This window comes from Urocampus carinirostris, chromosome 3 (assembly GCF_059441175.1).
Source record: "Urocampus carinirostris isolate Australia breed hairy pipefish chromosome 3, RoL_Ucar_1.0, whole genome shotgun sequence".
Taxonomy (NCBI): Eukaryota; Metazoa; Chordata; class Actinopteri; order Syngnathiformes; family Syngnathidae; genus Urocampus; species Urocampus carinirostris.
In genome coordinates, this window is record NC_142351.1 from 31,849,749 (window position 1) to 31,868,689 (window position 18,941).

Sequence of the window (18,941 nt, forward strand, 5' to 3'; positions counted from 1 at the left end):
TGTTTAATTCTAAGCTTAAAAAACACTTCTACTCTATAGCATATGAATAACCTATATTTTATTTTGATAATATGTGTATTAATAGCCCTCATGTAGGTTTTAGATGAGGGGATGGTGTCATAATAGTATGTAGTTTGCAATAGTCTTTTATCTGTGCAGCCCTTTGAGAATCTTTGTAATTAACGGCTATACAAATAAACATGACTTGACTTGACTTGAAAAAAGAAAACAGAAAAAGAAAAAAAGAAAGGATATAGAGGGAAAAAACAAAGTAAAGAGAAATGGAAAAGGAAACATGGAGAAATGAAAAAAGCTAGGAAGAAGGAAGTAAAAAGGGGGGAAAAAGACTGTTTTTTGTACCGTAGCAGCAACATGGCCAACAATGATGTCAGCTTTTCAATCAATAAATTTAAAAAGTCGTTTTTGTGAGTGTAATTCTGGTAGAAGCTTGTAATTAGGGTAGTGTGGTGGGTCCTCACGTAGGACCAGTTGAGAACCACTGCACTAGACTATTAGGGGTACAGACAACACATGAAAAGGCATTCAGTTTTATGTCATCACATTATTTTTAGTCAATACCACGTTCTTTATGTTACTATTGGGCCGGCTGCGAGAATATTGTTATACATTAAACTGGTCTGTGGTACACAAAAGTTGGGGACCACTAAAATACAGTATTGTATTGCCGTCTTGCAAAGTCTTTACAAAGTATAGGAGATTCTGACCTGAATGTAGACAAAGGCATTGTGGGAAGTAATTTGGTCCTGAACAATATAAAAAAAAATACATGGCTGAACGTGTCCAAGTTTTGTCACTTACCATGCTTAAAAGTGAAAAAAAAACTTTTTGTTTAATCTATTCTCCAATGTTTTTAACTGTACCGTGACTAAGAATAGTGTAATCATGAAATAAGAGTCTTTGCCTTTTCTTACTTCAATGATACTATCACTAAATGTATATAGACCCTCTGATGCCGGATCATTAGGGCCGGCTTATGTTTTTGGACTGTGTACTTAAGTTAGGCATGCTGTCTGTGGTTCTAAGATTGTCTACTGCCTAATTTGATGCCAGGTCCTTAGCTTGGCCTTTTGGCTTTGATGCTAGTTCCTTAGCTTCGCCTTTTACCTTTGATTTTTGCATTCCGGAGATGGAATAAGAGCTTGCTCTGTCCACTCCATGCATCGGCCCGGTATTGCAGTACCTCCGGGAACGGCGCATTCGCAATGATCGCAACAAGGCTTTAGGGCTAGGACCTTAGCTTGGCCTTTTGGCTGAGAGTAAGTGTCCCGGCTCCTAGGCTTTATAGCGTATTATGAACTGACCGATAACGGATAATGAATAATGAATAACGAAGATAGATAAATAACCCTTAAAAACCCCAAACCCCATTAGGGCTAGGACCTTAGCTTGGCCTTTTGGCTAAGAGTAAGTGTCCCGGCTCCTAGGCTTTGTAGCGTATTATGAACTGACCGATAACGGATAATGAATAACGAAGACAGAACAATAACCCTTAAAAACCCCAAAAACCCCATTTCTATAGTTTTTGACTTGTGAAATGTGTTTCTATGAAGTCACTATCTTTGATTTTTGCATTTCTGAGATGGAATATGAGCTTGCTCTGTCCACTCCACGCATCGGCCCGGTATTGCAGTACCTCCGGAAACGGTGCTTTCGCAATGATCGCAGCAAGGCTTTAGGGCTAGGACATTAGCTTGGCCTTTTGGCTGAGAGTAAGTGTCCCGGCTCCTAGGCTTTGTAGCGTATTATGAACTGACAAGTCAAGTCAAGTCAAATTTATTTATATAGCCCTTAATCACAAAAATGTCTCAAAGGACTGCACAGGATTACAGTTACAAAATTACACCGACCGATAACGGATAATGGATAATGAATAACGAAGATAGATCAATAACCCTTAAAAACCCCAAACCCCCCCCCCCCCCCCCCCCATACCTCCGGGAACGGTGCATTCGCAATGACCGCAGCAAGGCTTTAGGGCTAGGACCTTAGCTTGGCCTTTTGGCTGAGAGTAAGTGTCCCGGCTCCTAGGCTTTGTAGCGTATTATGAACTGACCGATAACGGATAATGGATAATGAATAACGAAGATAGATCAATAACCCTTAAAAACCCCCATACTTTGATTTTTGCAATCCGGAGATGGAATAAGAGCTTGCTCTGTCCACTCCACGCATCGGCCCGGTATTGCAGTACCTCCGGGAACGGTGCATTCGCAATGATTGCAGCAAGGCTTTAGAGCTAGGACCTTAACTTGGTCTTTTGGCTGAGAGCAAATGTCCCGGCTCCTGGGCTCTGTAACGTATTATGAACTGACCGATAATGGATAATGAATAACGAAGATAGAACAATAACCCTTAAAAACCCCAAAACCCCAGTGACAAAAACTCACTCTACTCGTCATTATTCAAATGAGATGCAAAAATAAATCTATAGCCCAGACACTACGCAGGTTGGAAATAACCATATTTTGGGGGGGATAAAATAAGACATCCTTCAAACTTTGCTTTCATTAAAGAACAGATATTGTTAAGAAACTTTATAAACTTTTTAACAGTCGCGTATTTTCCTATTTGCAACGAGGTTAGACATTGGCACTCCTACCACCACTATCGGGGTTTAGTCCTCATTGCCACCATTGATATGCAATTGTGGTCAGTGATAAATATTGACAGATAAATAATTGCTAAAATATAATTGCTCTGTATGCGTTTACAAACTTTTCTGTAAATAAAGGGCACCAGATAATAAGGCATACTCTTAGGGTTTGATATGTCTCCTACCACCGGATGGCCTCAACTAGGGTTTAAAGTTGGCACAGGTGTGTCTAAACACCACACACCTGTGTCCTTTATAAGGACCTTTTAAACTTCACACGTCCTCGGGTCAGGTTTGTTTGTTTCTGGTTTCCTTCTTATGTTGCGACTTTCATTTTCCATTTCCAGTTTCGGTCTTTGTTTCTGATGACAAGTCAAGTTTTGGTTTTGTTTGGACATTTGTTTTGTGAACCAATATTTGTCACTTTGTACCTCATTTTGTTATAAATGCAATCCCTATTAATGGGAATCCCTGCCTCAGTACTGATCCCTCACATGGGTCCATCACCCCCAAAACTTTACTCTTATGTATAGTGTCTGGCTAATTTGGGGTTTGTGGGTGTGTCTTAGTCTGGAAAATGCGGTATTTTGTTTTCCTTGAGACATTGCTCACAAATTAATAAATCATGATAGAAGATCTGAATTACATTCAAATGATGAATTTCCCCAAATAATAGATATATATAGGAGATGCAGATTTAATCAATCAACGATTGGAGACTACAGTCACTCATTCCCACGCGGCCTGTCAGCACCCTAATAGAGTTAAGCAAAGGGGAAGCTGAAGTCCCATGAGGGCAAACAAGCGATATGCCTCTTTAGTCCGCGTGGCACCACTGCAACTGTCGCGTTTGTCACGGATTGGGCATCTGTTGCTTGGCAACGGTCACGGCCGTAAGCCACGGATGAAATCATGAGACCAAAATCCAATCAGATGGGATTGTTACAGAGAGGTAGAAGTGATGGAAGAGAAGACAGACGAAAAGGCGAAGCGGAAACAAGGGGCAAAACATACATTTGATATCAGTGCAGCAACACTTAACCTTAAATTCACTCTTTTCTTTTAACAGTATGTTAAATTTGCATCCCAGGATAAATGGTCATTTATCAAACTTGATCAAAAAGAGAAATATATTTTTATGAAGAATACTTTTTGAAGGACTTTTGTATATTCTTTTATTCATTACATGAATGCTCGAAATGGTGGCATGGCAGCTGAGTGGTTAGCGCGTCTGCAGCACAGTTCTGAGGTCATGGGTTAAGAACCAACTACCAGCTTTCTTGTGCGGAGTTTGCGTGTTCTCCCCGTGCCTGAATGGGTTTTCTTCCGGGCACTCCGGTTTCCTCCCACATTCCATAAACATGCATTTAAGGTTAATTGGCGAGTCCAAATTGTCTGTTAGTGTGTGCCTTGTGGTTGGCTGGCAACCAGATCAGGGTGTCCCCTGCCTACTGCCCGAAGATAGCTGGGATGGGCTACAGCACCGCCGCGACCCTACTGAGGACAAGCATTGACAATGACTATAAATATTCTGAATTTGATTATATTGTAGAAAATAAGGGAAATAAAAAAGGACATATGCCTTCACATAATAATGTATACTACTTTTAACTCTAGAAGCAATTCGTAAACATCTCGTTTATTTTTTTATTCTTTTTTTTTCATTCTCTATTGGACTTGATTGGTCTAAACAACCTTACCCTCCCCATACCGCTACCTTTATGTCTCAAAAGTGACACTTTATTCTTCAAGTACGTGTTTTATTCATCTGCCACTGTTTTCAAATAAATTCATGTGATTGACAGGACGGGCTAGTTTTAAAGACATCTCATTCTTTATGTGATTTTAGGGACTTTATTGTCACAATATAATTTTGACTTAACATTTTATAAGCAGCTACAGTAAGCTGCAGCAGTACGTGTCATTCTGTATGATTAAAATTCAAACAGATTAAAAAAAGAAAAGGGGGGGACTGTTTAAAAGCCATTTTGTTTCAAATGGCTCATTTAAGAGTTCGAACACCTTTTTCATGGACAAATTCAAACACCTGATAAGAACTTCCTAAGCCAATTTTTCATTGTCTCCAGTACCATTAAAAGTAAAAATATGGTGTGAATTATGTATTTTTCAAATCCACGAATATATTCTCATTTTGCATATGCCAATTTTTAATCTTACATGTGTATTTATAAAGACATGTTTTTCAAATTTTGAGTAAACAATGAATATATTTGTGGAAATATTGAGACCAATCTCTCCCTATATTGGTTTCGGATAAAATGGCAGTGATATGTAGCTTACATTTTAGGTTGCAGAAAAGCTTATAAAAAATAATTTAAAAAGATTAAAAAAAGGTTTTGTACAACTTTTTAATGCCCAATTTCCCAATGATTCCAGTACCATTAAAATAAGAAATCTGGTGTGAATTATGTAGTTTGCAAAGCCACAACTATATATGCTATTTACAAATATTATTTTTAATATTGTGTGTGGAGTTATCAAGACATGATTTTCAGATCTTGAGAAAATTATAAATACATTTGTTTTTGAGACAAATCTCTCCTTGCATAAGTTTGGGTAAACTCGAGTATTATTTAGCCTACATTTTCAGTTGCAGGAAGTTCTTCCTATTAAAATGTACCACTGGTAAACAGTAACTTAATTTTTCGCTTGCCCTATAATAAATGAAATGAAATGAAATGATCTGCATTTATATAGCGCTTTTCAAGTCAAAGAATTCCCAAAGCGCTTTACAGTGTGCTTCACATTTCCCAATAGCGGCCTTGTATTGCAGCCATGTAAGACGCCAACCTGCTTATTGGGCGTATTAGGGGTTCAGTGTCTTACCCAAGGACACTTCGACATGTAACACGGACAAGCCGGGATTCGAACTGTGATCCCTTGATCCCAAGACGAGCGGTCTACCTCCTGGGCTACTGCCGCCCCAAAATGTCCATAATTGATCTGTAATTCCTGCACTGCTACAGATTTATTTTGGGTAACATGCACTTGTTGGTGTCAGAAACTAGAAACGGAGACAGGACCCACTTGCGTCCATTTTTCTCAGTTTTATTTAGAAAGAGGAAAAAGCTTGCGCCCACAATCCAGTGATCGTTGGTCACGGGTAGCAGATCGCTCGGAACGCGGAAGTGGCACTTCCGTGGTAAGCGAAGGCAATGTCGAGAGCGGGGGAAGAACAGGTCGATGGCCGGGACGAAGGAGCAGAAACAAAATCGAGTTCAGAAAAGGGGTCGGAGCCGGGAGTCAAACAGGAATCTGGACAGGATAGTCAGGGTCGAAAGGGCTTGCCTCGCGCGGGGCTGAGGTTCGCAGATGAACTGACAATCGTTGACAGGAAGACGGTTGTTTGAAAAGAGATCAGCAGCCAATCAGCGTCCGAAGCCGCTGGCGCCAAAGGAGCAGACTCAGGTGCCTCGCATTAGTAATCATGACAGTTGGGGGCAATGACACTTCATAGAACAGTGCCATACAAACCAATGCAATGGCAAAGTGAAGCTACCATAGAGTGGTCATCGATGTCACGCCATATTTTTTGCATGGCTCATAATAATCGTTTATAATTGAAAAGTAATCCTTGCAGTCATACACATTTCAAAATGCCCTGTTTTAGTGTAGAATTCACATGTTCTTTTGAGCGTGACCAGCACTGTCGACCAAAAGAAGGCGTTTTTTCACGGTCCATTGTCTATAAGGGCCTGTATTGCTAAAACCGAGATCGCTTTCATTAGTTACAGCTAGTAGTAACCGATTCAAATGATAATTGACACGTTGGTCAGCAAATGAAAATGGACCCCAAAATAAACGTGCGTAAGGCCACTAGTGAGTCATTTTTACTCACCATGTTTACACAATGTTTCAAAAAGTGGCCAGAGTAAAAACACATTTGCAAAGATTGTATTGTTGAAAATTGGTCATCTCAGAATGGCCACTTTTGGAAACGCCTAAACCTATCCTTAAAAAAATGTCTAAATACAATGTTTAGTTTTTCAGATTTTTATCAAATTGTATAAAGTACCAGGTAAGCCTTGAAGCAATTTTTTCATCTCTATTCCAGCTAAAATGCCCCATTTTACAGTCATCTGCAGGCGTTTAATTGCAAAAAGGAATTCAAGCGAGATTAAAAAACCTTCTATTTCTGCGTGTTCCATCTCAGATTACTAAATATGGGTAGCACTTGCAGTGATTATTTCAATTTGGGACAAAACTTAAGTGTGTTACCTTTCAAAAGGGACTAAAACGGTCGATATTCTGCACGGTTCAAGAAAGGCATTTGTTTTTATTATGGGTACGTCTTGGATTGGGATTTTAGGCCAATTTTACGGGAACGTTAAGGGATTAAAGGCAATACGAAAAACACAAAATTAAAAAAATCCAAAACTTTAGGTCCTTTCTACAATAGCTTTGAAAGTGACGGTTCCATATTCAGGTAAACATTTTCACAAAAACATAAAAAGCAAAACATTTAATCAATCGTTTAAATTATTATTTGTGTGATATTTTTGTCACTTTCCAGTGTGCATGAGTTTCCTCGAGTTAGGTAAGCAGTAGCAGAAAAGAATTCAATTCTTGTTTTACTTTTTTTTTTTTTTACAAATTCACAGTTGTCAACACGACAAGAAATTAAATATTTGTGAAGAAAATAAAAATAGAGGCAAAACCCTCCTCAATAATCGTTTTATAATCAAATCTTATATCCCTGAATCATAATTTAATTTTGAGCATCCAAAAAGCCTTCTCCTAGGCAAACTAATAATGTTTTTTACCTAACATGTGGGCCCCGAGCTAAATGAAGTTGACGCCCCACTCAAACAATATTTTAAATAGGTAGTCATTTCATTGGCAAAACAATATATTTGCCTGTTTTTATTTTGTTTTGTTTTACACCAGTTGGTTAATGTGTGAAAAATTAGCATGTTTGATTACATTTATAGGCTCTGAAAGGATGTACGTATTAATTAGATCAGAAGTAACACATAGGTACATGCAACAAAACACATGGCTGCCATGATACATGCAAAACCACACAGAGCTATTTAAGCCGCTTTCTCAACTTCCACCTGTTCCAGATTAACCATTACACTCCTACAGGGATTAAGCCAAAGCAGCTGAGCACACCTCTACAGTCATAAAACCACTTTCATAAAAATATTTTCAAAGAGAAAACTGGTATGTGTTTGTTATATATTGGACTTACTACATCAAAAGGAAAACTAGAGAATTGTCTGCCGAACTGGAAACATGTTTTTGTTAATTAAGAGAAAGTGCTTTGAGTTATTTAGTATTGTAAAATTGTCTTCACGGTTACGGTACTACAACAATAACTGTATTGACCTGTGGCCCTGTGGTAGGCACTAACCTTAAAACGAAGACAAACTGGCTCGAAGAATGTTTCAGGACCCTAAAGGAGCCCGCAAAAATGTGAAAATATATATCTTTCAGTTTATTTAGAATTATTGCATTACATCTTGGGGCACTGCTGTTTCAATTCGCTATTCTTTTAAGAAAATAAGTCATTGAACTGTTGTTATACCTTATGCCAGTCTCTAAGAACTCCATCCCTTAACTGGATGGTTCGTCGGGGCTTTCTCCACTGTTGATGGTTCATGTTTTTTTTTTGGGTCATGGCAATGTTGGCACGAGTCTATTCCTTAACATTAACATCCCAGTTCTTTTTCGGTCTTTCTACTGCCCCCTTGGACTGTGCCTAGCCCAGATGATCTTGTGACCACTGAAGTTTCCGCCTGTGCATAGTTGAAAACAGTTCTTCCTAGGGTCCAATGTGCCCTCTGATGGTGTTGCGCAGGGTTTTTTTGTGACATGGGCTAAATAGCTGATGCCTAGAAGTTTCCTGTAGCATCACATTTCCATGGCCTGGATATTTTCTAGTTTTGCTGTAAGAGTCAATGTATTGCAAGCGTAGAGGAAGATGAAGGTAACCATCACACTCACACTACACGTTTAACAAACATCCAGCTTTGAGAGTGGAAGGAACAGTGGTACCTCTTTATACGAGCCTAATTCGTTCCAGCATCATGTTTGTAGTTCAAATTGCACGTGTAACAAGAACATTTTCTCCGATATGAAATAATTAAAAACCAATTAGTTCGTTCCTGTCCTCTCAAAAGCATTTAAGTGAACCCTACATAGCTATAAAACAAATCTTCATTTTCCCTTATAACACATTCAAATAGTAAACATTAAAAAATATAATAAAAAAGCGATGATATTTACGAAATAAATTGCGAGTTTATTATGCTTGCATGAGTCTGATCTTTGATTTCACTGCTACGTTCTTTTCACCCTAAATGGGTTCAGGTCTGGCAAGTGCGGCTGTGATTTTACCTATCCTGGCCATGATTTCTGACCCCTTTTCTGATATGACAGTTCCAAGATATTTTATTTGGTGACAGATTCTAGCTCTATGTTGTTGATGGTGATGTTTGTGGTGATACCTTGGGGATTGTTGGTCATTACTTTTGCTTTTTTCTCTGCTGATTTCCATCCCATACTGGCTGGATGCTTTGTCCAGGCAATTGACCGGATCACTGAGTTCCTGTTAGTCTCCTGCCAATCTGACAATATAATGAGCAAAACGGAGGTTGGTGATGTTGTGTTACCCAATACTGACTGTACCTTCATGTTGCTCCAGCACTTCGGACAGAATCCTATAGGGAGGATGTTGAATAAAACTGGAGAGAAAATGCAGCCTTGTCTCACACCAACTGTTGTTTGAAACCACGCTCCAATGGTACCATTGTTTAGTACCACACTGTTGGCATTAGGACAAAGTTGTTCAATGGTCTGAACTAGTTTCTAGCCATGTTGTACTTCTGTATGTGGTCCATAAAGCTTCGTGCCATACTCTGTCAAAAGCCTTCTTGAAATTAACAAACACGTGATAGAGATTTCTCTGGTGTTGTTGAAACAGATTACAAACCGGGTTGGTGGTGCTCCTTCCCTCCCTGTTCTTCTGCTAGGATGTTTTTAGCTTGTGGTTTCAGTCTGTTAGAAGGACCTTTAGCATATTTTTACCTGCATGGCTGATGAGACTGGTGGTTATGTAGTTGGAGGATAGTTGAAGGTTTCCTCTCTTTGGTAGCACCATTACTAGTAATTTTGTCCACATGCAGATGGCCATTATCTTGTCTGCCAGATTTTTTTGCAAATCTTTGTCAAGATGTCTATAGTTTGCTCACCACCATTTTGTAAGCGTTCTGATGGGATGTTGTTGATTCCTGGAGAGTTTACGTTCTTCAGTGAGTTAATTGCTGCCTTTACTTCTTCCCTGAGGATAGGAAAATCGTCACTTTCTTCTGGGCCATAGTTTTTAAGGACCTCGGGGTCTCCCTGTGTCGGGAGGTTGTAGAGTTTAGAGCAGTATCCTGGCCATCTATTCTTGATCCCCTTTTCTTCACTTAGCTTATTCCTTGCCTCATGCTGAATGCTGCCGACTTTTGCCTGTTTTGTTTGTGTAAATTAGGGCTGAACACTTTTGAGAAAAAAACTAATTGCGATGTTTCAGACCGGTGTTGCAATGTCGATAAGATTTTCGATTTGAAAAGAAAGGTGGCTTTTCTGCGCTAGTTTTGCTATTTTTGTAAGTACTTAACCCTTGGATGCATGACCTACCAGTACAGTGGTAGTGGAGGGCTGGATGAAGGCACACGTTTGTCTGGAGCAGATCATTCTCAACCAGAGTATTGTAATTATTCTTGTAAATCATTTATTGTTATCTGAAACTGGTAAAAAAAAACATTTGAATGATTGGAACAATAAATTGGTGTGTAATGCATTTGTTATTATTTTATTCTATATTTTTAGTTTTTATCCTGATATTTTTGTGCATTATTGTTTTTTTCAATGTAGGTACCTTTCCAATAGTTACCTTCCTTCAAGACTAATACATGCCTACATTTTAGGATGGACACTGATCCTCCCCTGTTCTGAAGGGGATTTTGGGTCAGTTCAGTGCCATAGATCCAGTGAAATATATGGATATACACACACATATTTATAACACTTCATATTTCCAGTTTATGTTATCTTATGATGTGTTCATGTTCAGTTACAGTCTCTACTTCATTGTAATCCCCCCAAAAAAGTTATTTTTGTTTTTCCTTTGAAACTGTTATTACATTTTCTTAACACATAAGTATGGTAGATATTGCCAGATACTAAAAATAAGAACGGCCAAAAGTAATCACTCACAACATGATTTCTTACTCTTCCATGGACAAAATAAGAAAATAATTCCAGGTGACCTGTATACTTGGCCAATTAAGAGTTAATTAAGAAGAGCAATGTAATGGTGAATAAATTAAGTCAAGAATGAATCAAGAAATTGTTACTAACTTAACATTATGTTCCTTTTATAAACCAAATGTAACAGTGCATGATTTTAGCCTGTTTGGTTAAAACCTTTTGAGGAACAATGCATAGGTGAGGTAATGGGACTCAAATTTTCAGTAAAGAAGTTTTTGAACAAAGTGCCAAAATGAGGTGCACATGAGGAAAAAACTAATTTCAACACCCATTCTTAAAGAGAATACAGCAGATGAGCAGATAAACCTTCCTTTGCTTCGCTGCAAGTTTAACGATTTCAACACATTTATAGTGAATGCAGCTAAAAGCAGCAGACAAATGTATCCTTTCTTTGCTTCAAATTATTAGGCTTTGACAACAAAGACTGGTACACAGAAAAAGAAGTTCTGTAACTAAGTAAAAATACAGTTTTTCTCGTTTGTTTGGATCACTTAACCTCTAAGGTCCTAGGTCCATTTCCTGTGGTGTGCTTTGGGTCTGGTGGCGCCCATCCCTCTCCAGGCCAACATATGTTGCGACAGGCAAATGTGCTAACCATTGCACTACCGAAACAATACAATTGCACAGCTTAAACTCTGTAAACATGACATCAGCATTTTAGTAGCAATGTACCGTGTTAGCGTGCGCCATTTTACTCAGTCTTGTTTGTACGTCGTAACTGGTGTCTAAACTTCACATATATCCAATGGACAAGCTGCAACCCCTGAATTGTTTGCCATTCTTCATTAGCCAACTAGCCCGGTGAATTGTATCGGGGTGCTTAAAATTAGTTGTGGTAGCTCCTTTTGCTAGCACCTTCTTGATATAAAGTCTGCAGACCACTTCTCCGGTATTTTGGGGCTTACTGCTGTCGCTCGGTGCAAACGTAAAATGTGTCCAAAATACTGAAGTGGTGCGTGGTCTCATCTCATCTCATTAGCCGTACCGCTTATCCTCAGTAGGGTCGCGGGGGGGCTGGAGCCCATCCCAGCAATCATCGGGCAGTGGGCAGGGGACACCCTGAACTGGTTGCCAGCCAATCGCAGGGCACACAGGGACAGACAACTCATTCGCTCATTCACACCTAGGGACAATTTGGACCGGCCAATTTACCTGAAATGCATGTCTTTGGAATGTGGGAGGAAACCGGAGTGCCCGGAGGAAACCCACGCAAGCACGGGGAGAACATACAAACTCCGCACAGAAAGTCTGGAGCTGGATTTGAACCCACGACAGGTTCCCATGACATGAACTGTGCCGCACAAGCGCTAACCACTGCGCCGCCGTGCTGTGGTGCGTGGTTTTGAAACTAAAATTTTACCTTCTATGGTTACTACACACAAAGAGACGGGGTTAATTACTCCCACATGTGCGTCACTGAGGGTTGACGTGATTTTCTTGACATATCAGTCAAGGGTGGTTCTAAAAGGGTTCGGAGGGAAAATAAAACGGTAATTGCGGATGTAAAAAAATATTCGTGATTAGACGATTACGTCATATTTGTGACAGCCCTAACAGAATTTACAACCAGGTCGCAGCGGTGAAAGCGTCAAAACCTAACTACTAGAAAACTCGTGGTACAGATGACATAGGAAAATTCATTAGACTCAATGTCATTATCACACTATGTTTACTCACGATGCCAAAAACGAATGTTAAAGAAAAGAGAAAACAGGAAGTCTCTTTGAAAGATATTAACGCAAAAAAGCACGACAAGGGTAACAACTCTTTGGTGTATCTGATGATGAATTGGACTGTGCATTTATATCTTTCAGGAGGAAATGTATATCTTTAAAGACAAAAATTCTGTTTTCTCCATTCTTTAACATTAGTTTCTGGCATTTTCAAAGTAGTGTGATGAGAAAAAAAATACTGCCATTCCACATGTCATCTGTATCAGTGGAACAATTCAAAGAAAGCCTTCCAGGGACCGGATGTGGCCCATTGGCTTTGACATTGTAATAGGTGATTTAAATAGATTGAGAATGAATACAAAGAAATAAGCCAGGTTTTACAGTGGCTTTCCAGGTTTTTGTATAATCATGAATTGAAATTTAATTAAAAAAAAAAAAGAAAATCAGGAAGGAAGTATTACCCATGACTTTAATACAGCACTAGAAGGAATGCATTACGCTTTCTATTCATACAATATTTGCACCAATGTCAGTTTGATTTATACCCAGACAGCGTTGACCAGCTAAAAGGTTTGTCTTGCTGCAGCTGTAATGGATGTTCAAGCGCTTCAAATCAGATCCAATTCTCGGATCACAATTTCTCTGCTATCTACATAAACCGGTTTATCATCCAGCCGGAGTTTTGCCCATTTCCTCGCTATTCATGGAACAGAAAGACCGTTCCAAGATTGATAAAATAACGATTAATTCTACCCTTATCAAATAACGGAAAAATGCTTGAAACTACAATCCTGCAAAGTCATCGTTATTTTAACCAAATATACTTGACATTTTCTGTAACTAGCAGAACGCATTTACATGTTTTGTATTATAGTTAAGTAACATGTAATCTGTTACATCCCAAGCCTGATTTTGCCTTTGCTACTTTGAATCTTGTGTGTGTATTTTTCAAGATGTATGATTTTGAAAGTTTGAGTAAATCGTGAGTATACAGTGGGACCTCGCTACTTCGCAGTTCCACGTTCGCGGGTTCAGAGCTTCGCAGGTCTAAAAAATAATAATAATGAAATAAAATAATTGAAAAAATATATATATATACAGGACTGTCTCAGAAAATTAGAATATTGTGATAAATGTCTTTATTTTCTGTAATGCAATTAAAAAAACAAAAATGTCATACATTCTGGATTCATTACACATCAACTGAACTATTCCAAGCCTTTTATTATTTGAATATTGCTGAATTTGGCTTACAGTTTAAGAAAACTCAAAAATCCTATCTCGAAATATTAGAATATCATGAAAAAGTATACAAGTAGGCTATTCAACTAATCACCTGAATCATCTAATTAACTCGAAACACCTTGCGAGGGTTTCCTGAGCCTTAAAAACACTCAGCTTGGTTCAGTAAACTAAATCACAAGTATGGGGAAGACTGCTGATCTGACTGCTGTCCAGAGGAAAATCATTGATACCCTCCATCAGGAGGGTAAGACACAAAAAGAAATTTCTCAAAGAGCAGGCTGTTCACAGAGTGCAGTTTCAAAGCATATCCACAAAAAGTCTGTTGGAAGGGGAAAAATGTGGCCGGAAACGCTGCACAACCAAGAGAGATGACCGCAGCCTTAACAAAATTGTGAAGAAGAGCCGCTTCCAGAATTTGGGGGAGCTTCAAAGACAGTGGGCTGAAGCTGGAGTCCAGGTATCAAAAGCTCAGTTCACAGACGTGTCCGGGAAATGGGCTACAATAGCCGTATTCCCATGGTCAAGCCACTTCTGAACTCAAGACAACGGAAGAAGCGTCTGACTTGGGCTATGGAGAAGAAGCACTGGACAGTTGCAGAGTGGTCCAAAGTCCTCTTTTCAGACGAAAGCAAGTTTTGCATTTCATTTGGAAGTCAAGGCGCCAGAGTCTGGAGAAAGGCTGGAGAGGAGCAAAATCCAAGTTGCTTGAAATCCAGTGTGACGTTCCCACAGTCAGCAATGGTTTGGGGAGCCATGTCAGCTGCTGGTGTTGGTCCACTGTGTTTCATCAAGTCCAGAGTAAATGCAACTGTGTACCAAGAGATTTTAGAGCACTACATGCTTCCATCTGCTGAAAAGCTCTATGGAGATGAGGATTTCATTTTCCAGCATGATCTGGCACCTGCCCACAGTGCCAAAACCACCAGTAACTGGTGCACTGACCATGGCATCACTGTCCTTGATTAGCCTGCTAATTCCCCTGACCTGAACCCCATCGAGATTTTGTGGGGTATAGTTAAGAAGAAGGTGAAAGACACCAGACCTACAAATGCAAATGAGCTGAAGGCCGCTATCGAAGCATCCTGGGCATCAATAACACCTCAGCAATGCCACAGGCTGATTGCCTCCATGCCACGCCGGATTGATGCAGTAATCCGTGCAAAAGGATTCCCAACCAAGTACTGAGTGCATCAATGGACATTTTCAAATGTTTGATTTAGTTTTGCTGTTATAAAATTATTTTTTTACTTGGTCTGAGGAAGTATTCTAATATTTTGAGATAGGATTTTTGAGTTTTTTTCAGCTGTAAGCCAAAATCAGCAATATTCAAATAATAAAAGGCTTGAAATAGTTCAGTTGATGTGTAATGAATCCAGAATGTATGACATTTTTGTTTTTTTAATTGCATTACAGAAAATAAAGAACTTTATCACAATATTCTAATTTTCTGAGACAGTCCTGTATATATAGATATATATATAGATTTTTTTTTTTAAGCATTTTTGAAGGGGCGTCGCTACTTCGCGGATTTTCACTTTTCGCGGGTGGTTTTGGTCCCCATTAACCGCGATAACCGAGGGATTACTGTATTTGCAGGAATAATTTTGAGACAAATCTCTCCATATAGGGGTTGGGTGAAATGAGACTAATATGTACAGTAGCCCACATTGCAGAAAGTTCTCCCCGTTGCAATTTACCGATGGGAAACACAACAAAGTTTTTTTTTGCATGGCCCATAAATTCCATAAATGATATGTAATCTTTTCAGTAATACAAATGTCATATTCCCAAGTTTAGGTATAGTATGTGCCTCTCCTCGTAGGCAAGACTTGTAGGGGGAGATGACGCTTCATAGGACAATGTCATACAAACAAATGCCAGCTGCCGTTAATCACGAGGGAAAAATGGGATGGCAAAGTTAAGCTACCAGAGAGTAGTGTTGGCGTCTTATTTAAGCAGACTTGTGGTGAAACAAGGCAACAATTTCAAGCATTTACAATAACTCCACACAAAATTTAGGCACTTTTCAATCCTTAAAACCACGCACCTGCAGGAACCATGAGTATTTAAAGGTGGCATGCTTAACAATGCTTTTAACTAATCCATTTAGATCTATCTACAGTAAACATGGACCTGTTAAAAGGGGAGGCATGAGTAGATTAGATTAAACTTTATTGTTTTTGCACAAGTCACAAATACAAGGCAAACAATTGCAGTTAGCATCCAAACAGAAGTGCAGAGCAGCATATAAAATTAAATGTGTACGTATAAGAGTGCAAGCGTAAACGATATATACATACTGTATATGGCTGTGTAAAAAGGACATGGTCGTGCAATAAATATAAATATTATATAAATAGTATGCAAATCCAGCAACCAGCATTCCTGTGCAGAGTATACATGTTCTCCCTGTGCTTACGTGGACGTTCAAAAAACATGTATGTCAGGTTAATTGACCGGTCTAAATTGTCCTAAGTGTGAAATGAGCGAGTGAGTGTTCCGTCTCTGTGTGCCCTGCGACTGGCTGGCAACCTGTTCGGGGTGTCCCTGCCCACTGCCCGAAAATTACTGAGATAGGCTCCAGCACCCCCGAGACCCTACTGAAGATAAGCAGTGCTAATAATGTATAGCTATAGATAGTATGGAACAGGTATGTACAGATTATAAGCAGGTTATTGATTATGAAAAGGCTATGAAGATTAAAAGATTAAAATACGTAAGATTTTAAAAAAACTACTACCTACCTCCACAATTTAATTTTTTCTTATTATATTTTTCCATTAATTACATTACAATTTTGATTTGAAACATTTGAAAGATTGGTCATATACTGCTTAAGATTTTAAGTTTTACATTCCAAGCATAACATTCTAAAAAGAATGGTGACCAGAAGAGTGCAAGGGCATTGGCACCTGATTTAAGCAAGCGAACACTGACCTTTCCTTTGGGTAAAATGGCAATTTGCTTCCTGATTTTTACGTTTCTCTGCCCTAATTGGCTTGCAGGATAAGAAAGGATTGTGGGTCTGTCAAGGGGTGGCGATCAACAAAAAAGACAGACTCCATCCTGCTATTCTCGCAGCGCATTAATGCAGCCACCTATCTGTAACACGTCCCAGGTGCCCTTTCACCCTATCACTGTTCTTAATGAATTTAAGAACTAGAAAGAAATAAAGGGGGAAAAAGCAAATGCAAAATACAAAGGAGTTACTAATGGTTGTCCCATTCCTTCCAACATTTTAACATTTTCAACCTTACAGGAGACAATGCTGAAATAAAACACCAAGTAACAGATGTCAATATTTATTTTCAAGATTATGCATGTGGCCCCTAAAACCCACAAGCAGGTACATTCGACATACAAGCACCCTTCTGCACCTGCAGGCATATGTTGAATTTTTACTAGTTATTTTAAAATCCAGGAAATGGATAACATCTTCAACCTTTTGAATGTTTTATAGATATGTCAATCAAAAACATAATGTCAAATGAGGCCAAATGCTTATGAGAGACTGAATGCCAGACAAGCAATAAATTATAAATTGGAACAGAGATTTGAACCCTGACACAGTCATTGTGATGCCCTCCAGCTCAAATTCTTCCTGTTTTTTCCTTAGAGATTTTCTACCTTTTTTGGCATTCTCTATTTAATACAATCAATATGTCTTAATTAACAAACTATGGTGCAAAGTTATTTAAAGTGGCTGAAATCAATTCTATTCCTAAAAAAAAAAGCTAGTCTTTAGCCAGATGTCTCAGAAAGTGTATTGCTAATTGCAAATTATGTCCAACCTTACTTTACTAAGATTACCAAGAAGTTCCTTCTTTCTTAAAAGACTTACAGCAACCAATGACTTGATGATGAGCCGCATTTAAGTTTTTTTGTGGTAAAAAAAGCAATTAAAAGAGATAAAATAATTGTATGTTATTTAAGACATAAAGTGAGGGTTTTGTTAGATTAGCACCAACGTCATACCATTGATATTAAAGAGTTGGCACGAAAATACTTTCAAAAAAAGCATTATTGAGGCCCCCAGATGCTTTCTAAATGCCTACTCATGCCACAAAAGGCTGGCATCAGAGCACTTGCGGACGATATGAAAAGAAATACATCAAAATGTTTTTCCTAAACTAAAAAAATTAATAACGACCTCTATTTTATCAAGATTCTATTTAAAAAAAATGTAAAGGCTCATTGGTTAATTTCCAACCGTTTCTATTCATGTCAAGCTTAAGAGAAAAGAAGTTGCCTTTTTAGGAATGGATGCCTCTAAACAGGTTTTGATTTGAATTTGAGTAAAAACATGGCAAATTTTATCAAATATGGAAAGGGTTAATAATAATCCCACATTTAAAGAAGGCACATTATTTCTAAGATCTGCTCCATCATAGCTAGTCCAAATCTCAGATTAAATACTATGAAAACACAGTAAAAAACACAAATAAGTAATACTAAGTAAATAAATGATTGACAGATCACTGGTTTCTGAACAAATGTGACTCATTAATATTCTCATAAATAAATTAACAAAAATACATAAATACATAAAAGAATAAATAAAGTTGTGTGTGGATCACAATCTCATTTAAGTCTTGAACAATCCAATACAAAGATATGCCCATCCATAAATGTACCGAACAGAGGACCTCAACTCTCTGTAAATGTGACTTAACAAAGCAGAATGGTTAAGAATGGTTGCCCAAGTAGATCCCAATATTTAAGTCAAGTCAAGTCAAGTCATGTTTATTCGTATAGCCCTTAATCACAAATAGTCTCAAAGGGCTGCACAGATCAAAGACTATTGCAAACTGACAGACTATTATGACACCATCCCCTGATGTTGTCAACATGTAACATAGGTTATTCATATGCTATAGAATAGAAGTGTGTTTTAAACTTAGATTTAAACATTTCCACTCAGGTTCCAGATCGAATCTCAGCGGGAAGAGCATTCCACAGCAATGGGCCCCAAATGGAGAACGATCTCTTCTTGGCTCTTGGGATTACTAGTAGACCAGCATTTTCAGAGTAAAGGCAAAATTATTTCAGTTGGCCGAACTGCATTAATCAATTACTGAAATTTTGTGCCTTTTCGTGTTTGCAGCTCTTTGAAACAATGAAAATCC

General features: G+C 38.5%; 1 protein-coding gene and 3 pseudogenes across 1 annotated transcript in view; 3 read left to right on the forward strand and 1 right to left on the reverse strand.

The window, feature by feature from the left end:
• The window catches only part of dmd (dystrophin), a 244,093-nt gene that overhangs the window by 204,885 nt on the left and 20,267 nt on the right, over nucleotides 1-18,941 (reverse strand). The gene's annotated exons all lie outside the window — the stretch shown is intronic.
• Nucleotides 1,076-1,223, forward strand: LOC148369454 (U2 spliceosomal RNA; annotated as a pseudogene).
• LOC148369455 (U2 spliceosomal RNA) lies at nucleotides 1,400-1,676 on the forward strand (annotated as a pseudogene).
• On the forward strand, nucleotides 2,004-2,234 carry LOC148369456 (U2 spliceosomal RNA; annotated as a pseudogene).